Genomic DNA, 7,567 nt, shown 5'->3' on the forward strand with positions numbered 1-7,567 from the left:
GTCAAAATTCTGAAATTTTCTGCCGGTTTCAGCTTGTATGTCTTGCTATTTGTGTTGTTAATCGTAACTGACTTCAACCTTCATATTTGTGTTGCCAATGAGGAATCAATTTTTAGTGGAACTCTCTATTGGTTCTAGCCATACTCATGCTGCCAATACCAACTGATTAGCATATATCTCAATATGGTGAATGGGTTTTGTAATCCCATTATTGTCTAAGCTACTCTGTATATTGCACTGGTACCAAGTGAAAATGCATGCCATTCAACCATGGCAAAAATGTTTGAACTTCAAAGTGAAGAAAATGAATGACTGTTTGTCACTTCAACTGCTAGTCCCTTGTTGGGTGTAACTCTGACTGACAACGATTCACAAACTACTGATTTCAAATTCTAGATTCTACTATTGAGAGATTATTCTAAGCCACTGCAGGATACATAGTTCTGTGGATCTGAAATCATATTGCACTGGATGAATGGTACTTCTCTCATTTTATTTTCTAATTTATGAATTAATAGAATCTCTCTTGTCATGTCACGCATTGTGTGTACCACACATGATACTCTTTGTTTAAAGTGGATGTGCATGACTTAATTGAGATTTTGATGTTCTAGACATAAGGGACATTTATATCCATATTGAATATGCTTCTCTTTAATTGACAACATTTAGCATATAATCTCTTGATTAGGCTCATAGAAGAGAATTTGTTCTCTTGTTGGCAATTAATTATTTGCTATAGGCCATAGCTATTGTGATTTATCACGCAATGTATAAGTGAGACAATAACATGAATTCTCAATATGGTTTTCATTGTTAGGTTGCACCTGCCGTTGCTAAACCTTAATTTGATCTTGTGATATCAATTATATGATGAGTCTAAATATTGTGATACATAGCATAAATATTGAATATAGCTTTGCTCAGAAGGCGAATTTATTGCACTAATTATATGATAGCACCAGGACAAATTCCCCAAATGTAAAAATTGACTTGATACTTATTCAAAAGTCAATTGTTATTTGTCCAAATTCAAGTTTATTGGTTGCGCTAATTTATTATAGCATTGTTTCACACGAGTCTTTGACATTGAAATAAATACCAAATTTGAATATTTACACAAAAGGATAGTACCTATTTTTTTTTTTTTTTTAAATATAGTTTTGCCTAGAAGGCAAACTAAGAACGTTAATTTATCTGTCACTCGTTATCTTGCGTGTCATTTATGATAGTCACATTGTACTCTAGTAGTATTTCTTTGAGTGACCAATGACTCATGATTTGTGAACGAAGTCTGCAACTTCTATTTTTAATGCTATGCTACTATGCAAAAATGCTATGTGCTTAACCGCCAAAAGTGAGTCACATCATGTTGGTTTGCTTGAAGCAAATAAATTGTTAATATTTGATAATTTTTCAACATCTATACTTCTTTTGGCGTTTAACCTCCCTAAGATTGTCGAATGTTTCACTCATTTTGTTCACTGTGTATGCTTGCCCTATATGATTTTATATGCAACTTGTGGTAAATTTCATATACATTTGAGAACTTATTGTGTTGCGATAATCATTACATTTTAGAGACCCAATTTTTATTTATGGCATGACCAATTGGGTGACTGAGGGCAAACATAATGAGTTAGATATTACAAATTTTTTTTATCCACATGAGTATTTTATAGAGCATGTGTGAAGGAGAAATTATTGAATTATCTGTTTTGGGGATATACTTTTGTTTGAAATCCAAATCTAACTCACTGCATATCACAAATCAATCCTTCAAGGATTGTTATATCTAGTACATGGTTTCAAAATAAATATTTTCCTATCTGCGTTATTATTTATAGTGCGCAGTCTATTTCAATATATCACCACCACAGCGTACCTCTAAAAAGGCTAACAAAGAAGCTTTAGTCTCTTGATTAATTAATGTCAAGAGCACATGATAGGAGACTAATATACATATCCTTAGGTACGCTGACTGCATACTTAATTAATGAAGATTGTTTCTCGGCATTAGGGGGAGATAAAGAGTTCAAATTTAATAGAATGCCAAGAAATTCCATAGAATAAAAATATCTTCATTATTTAATCCATGTACTAGTTAGACTGAACTGAAAGTTCAGAAGATGATATATTTGCGATATTAGCAAATAATCTGCCAAATACATCTATTGATCATACTGATCATAAAAGAGTGACTAGGTCCATATACCATCCCCAATTTGGACCAAATATATCTATTGATACTCCTTGATGCCAGAAGTGTAGGAGATCTATCGGTGTAAGAGATAAGAATCATTATACCAGATCTAGTAAATAAATATTGTCACTCTTGTTATACCTTGAATAATTATGTCTTGGAGACGTTCGTCCAGATGATGAAAAACCCTAGTCAATCTATAGGTGCACCAAACAAACACAATACTAGGGATGCGGAACGACCAGATCAAAATACATTTGGGAAATGTCTAGAATCTGGTTATTTTAGAAATTGTCATTACTTTTACAAATATGGGATACATTTATAAAAAGGTTATAGTTGTCGACAACACAATTGCCATTACAAATTGCTCCGTTATATGATAATCTGGATCCAGAGTTAGGCACCGGAAGTGCCATGACTATTTAACGTATAAAGGAGAAATTAAGGCATAGCTCGACTCGCTAATTATTAATAATTCTCTTTATAACAATACACCATTGAGAGTTAACCCCGAAGGTTACAAGTGGGTTTGTGCACAAAAGAGAAATAAGAATAATGAGGTGATATGATATAAAGCGGGTTTGTAGTCTTATGGGTTCACGCAGATACCCTTGATTGATTTTAATCATACATATTTTCCCACGATAAATGGCATTAAGTTCTGCTACATCATTGGCAGAATAATAAATTATATATGCAACTAATATTAAATTCAAAAGTCCCCGAAGGATTTTAAGTTCTCAAAATGAGAAAAAGTGAAAATCACACATTAAAATATTAAGGTCTTTATAGGACCTGAAATAGTTAATATTTATTTTGAGAAATCCCTGATGGATTTATAATTCTCGAAATGAGAATTTAAGTGTCATTATATTTACTCTTTAAAGGGTTGCGAATGGAGTTAATATCCTCATTGAAGGAACAATATGTACCATTGTGCGCTTGATAAAGGGTTGATAATGAACTTATTTATTATTTATTATCTAAGTCAATATTGATGGTGGAAAACATCAATAAAATATATAAAGGGTTTGATGATGTCAGCCTATATCTAAAGACGGAGTTTTTGAAACAAAAGCTTTGGGAAAGCTAAGTATTATCTCAACTCCAGAAGATAGAGTTTTTCCTTGAAGAAATTTTTATACACCAGTTAGTCAATATATGATTTTGATTGGATACTTAGACAAACAAATATATAATGGCTACTTGGGTACTGGCTATTACTTTTGTAACTCCATAATAGAGTATATTTATTCAAATGACAATTGTATATATTTATTTACAAAACCCCTCTATACAGTTTGGAAATTTAATGTATGGGAATTAAAGATTGTTATCTTGAGGGGGAGTATCATTTTACATGAATCAATCCTGAAGATTGGGTCTTAGATAACTAATGGCTGTACTCTTTTCTTTGGTTAAGTTTTTTCCCACGGGATTTTTTTTTTTAAATCTAAGGTTTTTAACGAGGCAGCTAATCTAAAAAGAATACACATACATCATGCACTCTTTTGCTCAACTAGTTTTATCCCACTGGGTTTTCTAGTGAGGTTTTTAACGAGACATGAGTATGATATAGTAATGTAAATGGGGAAAAGTTGCAAAATAATTGCTTAAGTAGACAAACCCTAAAATCCTGAAGATTATGTCGATTGTGCCCTGAAGGTTTTGGTTGTACTTTTTTTCCCTTAACTAAGTTTTTCCCACAGGGTTTTCTTAAGTTAAGGTTTTTAATGAGGCAATCAGTACAATATATATTCTTACAAATATCATGTACTCTTTTCTTCAACTAGGTTTTTCCCACGAGGTTTTCCTAATGAAGTTTTTAACGAGGCATGAATATATACATATATATTTTTTTGTCTAGGTTTTTCCCACAGGGTTTTCCTAGCAAGTTTTGAAGATACAGGATAATGTCAAATAATGTCCAAGGGCGAGTGTTATAAATATTATATATGTGGACATTATTATATATATGGTAGTAGTTGTAACTAATATGGTTACTACCTTTTATATGTATTCATTACCTTATATTTGTAATACCTTTGTATAAGTATTTGATATGATGAATGAGAATGATAACATTTCCTCTCCTCTCTTTGTCTATTCTAATATTCTTACAACAATTACACTATCAAATATGAACGTGAAATTTATGTACTGCATTTTCCTTGATGGGCCATGGGTGTTTTGAAACTTGATAGCAGGACGCCAGGATGTCTTTATATATGTATTATTGTTTAGTGATTGATTGAAATAGTGGGCCAGCAATGATCAATGATGGCTGCTTGTTGAAAATCCAGCCCAGCCCACGTTAATTGGGCCTAGTAAACATGGAAGAAAGAATATTTTCAAAGAGGTATTGGCAAATTATACTATGAATCATCTTTAATGTCGTAAACAGATCACTTATAAATGTCCATTTTCAGTAAATTAAAGTTTATTTTAATCTACTATAGATTCATTACCTACAATATACTAAAAATAGACATTTGATACACTAAACATTTTATATACTGAAAATGAATATGAACCATGGTATAATGATTGTATTGGAATTGAAGTCATTTTTTATATTCCATTGATCATGGAGGCACAATAGTTGTTAAAAAAAAAAACAAAAAACAAAAAACAAAAATCCCAAAGAATCGAAACCAAAGGAAATTATAGGAAAATACTATGTTTATTCTCATTTTCTACTTGCAACTTTTAATCATTATTTTATGGACGTGTAGACCATGAATAAAATGTACATTTTTAATATACTAAAGGTACATTGTTTGAGTACTGAAGATATATAATAATGTACATTATTTGAATACTGAATTGAAGGTACATAATAATGTACATTATTTGAGTACATAAATAATGTATATTTAGTATATTAAAAATATACATTTTATTCATGGTCTACACAGCTTTGTGGATCATACAGAAAATTTGCCCCCCCCTCCCCAACTTCTACTTCCAAGCAATGAAAATATAGTCTATTCTTATTTGTCATATCAGGGAGTAGAATTTGAGAGTATACATAGTAGAACTCAAAAGTTATCTCCTTAACATCCATCATGGAATCTTAATCCTTTGTTGCATCGAGCTGTTACATGTTAATTACAGCCTTGCAAGCATATGATAAGCTAAGGTAGCATGCATGCAGGATTATTGAAGCATATAGGAATCCGCAGATTCTACCAAATCAGGTAGCTAGATAGATAGATAGGCTAAGCATAACCAATAATGTATAGTAGATGGAGTTGATCATGCAATAATGCCTGCAGGCAGCCTCCTTTTGGGACCAATTCAAGAAAAAAGCTAAGGGAAAGGAAAGATGCTAGCAGCTAGCTTAGCTTTAATTTCTTGCTTTTTCAGCAGCTAATGAAAGAAAGAGGAAACAAAACAAACTAGCCTTTTTGGGCCTTATAGTCTTGAAGAAATTAAAGAAGCTTGTAGATCAAGAGATAATCAAACATAGCTTTACACTTTAATTTGTACATGCATTCATGGATTCCATTTGAATTTCACTTCTTCAAGGCTCCTCCTGCCTACTACTGAATCAGGTACCCACATCACCAACTCAAATTCTCAATCACCTCTAGCTAAAACTAGAAAAATCTCGATCTTTCTTTCTTTTTCGAGATAAAGGTGTGATTTTAAGATAAAATACAAAGTACTATACGAGCTGAGTCTAATGGCGTGAAAGTGTAACTCTGTGTAAGGAAAATGCATGGTAAATTTTATTGTGCATCTAGGAACCCACTTTTAGTTCATTTTTGGTGTATTATAGTAGCATTCCAATGTAGGAGGAAAGAAAGGGGATGAGAGATATATATGGTTTGAGTTCTTACAAAATGTGGAGTTTTTTGTAGATCTCATCATTGCCTATTAAAAAAAGAAAACTGTGTGCATTTCGCATCAGTAGTGCCCCGAGCCAGAATTGTTGCCAACTGGTGGCCATCTTTTTCCTTGTTGGAATTACAAAAACCTGAGCAAAAAATCAATTGTTAGGCTTACTCTAAATTTAAATGAACATATAATATACTAATTAAGGGTGTGTTTGGTTCGCACATGATAATCGGAATCAGAATAGGTATCAAATACTTAGTATTGATAATGAGTTTTGGTGAAAGTATTTTGCATGTTTGGTAGTACGATGGAATGAGAATAATTAGGCTAATGATGAATAATGGGATGGAATCCTTACAAAGTAAGAGAATGAATTTTTCCAATGAGGTATTCCAAACTCATAGTAGTGTTTTAAAAAACAGTTAATCAAACAATAACAATCACTTTCATACCCGAGTGCTAAACCTGCCAACCAAACACACCTTAAAAATCAACATACATCTTATTAGGTTGAACCTGGTCCACGATATAAGCAGGGAGGGAAAAGAATGTGGCCGAGCCTGGGATAGATAGTGGGTTTGCTGCATGGTGAAGCAAAGCCTTTGACCCAACAAACGGCGGATGGAAGTGCCACGTTTGCAAGTCAAAGGACACGTCAGAATAATGGACGTCTCGATCTACAGTACAGTGTGGTATTTTGTGGAGAGTGCATATTCTTGGTGTGGACCATCGCCTATTCATGGTTGTCTTGTCGCACAACTCCATTCTCTTTTCACATTGATCGGCTTACAATGCAACTCTCCTTTTAAAATAAAAACTTTACAAAGTTATATTAGTAAATTAAAAAGGAAAAAATTGTACACCAATAGCTGTTTTATTTATTTATTTATTTATGTATTATTCGAGGCCCATATATAATTGGCATAAAGTCCCACGAAAAAATGAAAAAGTAAATCGTTGATATTCGCAGGGCGACCGGAGAGAATAATATAAAAGTCGGCATTCCAATTATTGAGGCTATTAATACTATATATATAAATAAATTGAAAAGCCACACGCACCGAACCCAAACCCAAAAACGCTTTTATAACTTTTTTACACCAATTAAAAAATGAGATGGAACAGCTTGTACGCGGTGAAAGCTAATATATTGTGCACAAAATCGTATAAGAAATTGGAAATCTGAAAAAATGTTTTTTGAATAATAATTTTTATTAAAAGAATTATTTTTTAGAAAATATTTTAATTTTTTGATGTTTAGTGAATGTCAAAAAACTATTTTTTTTTGTTTGGTTGAAATTAAGAAATTGTATTTTTTATTTGATTCATTTTTCAAAAAATGAACATCTTATTTGTTATAATAATAATAATAATAATAATAATAATAATAATATTATTATTATTATTATTATTATTATTATTATTATTATTATGTAGTGATAGTGGTGACAGTAATAGTAGTGTGGTGTAGTGGCGGTGGTGGTGTGGTGCCGATGGTGGTGTGATGGTAGTGGTGGT

This window comes from Ipomoea nil, unplaced genomic scaffold, assembly GCF_001879475.1.
Source record: "Ipomoea nil cultivar Tokyo-kokei standard unplaced genomic scaffold, Asagao_1.1 scaffold3199, whole genome shotgun sequence".
Classification (NCBI taxonomy): domain Eukaryota; kingdom Viridiplantae; phylum Streptophyta; class Magnoliopsida; order Solanales; family Convolvulaceae; genus Ipomoea; species Ipomoea nil.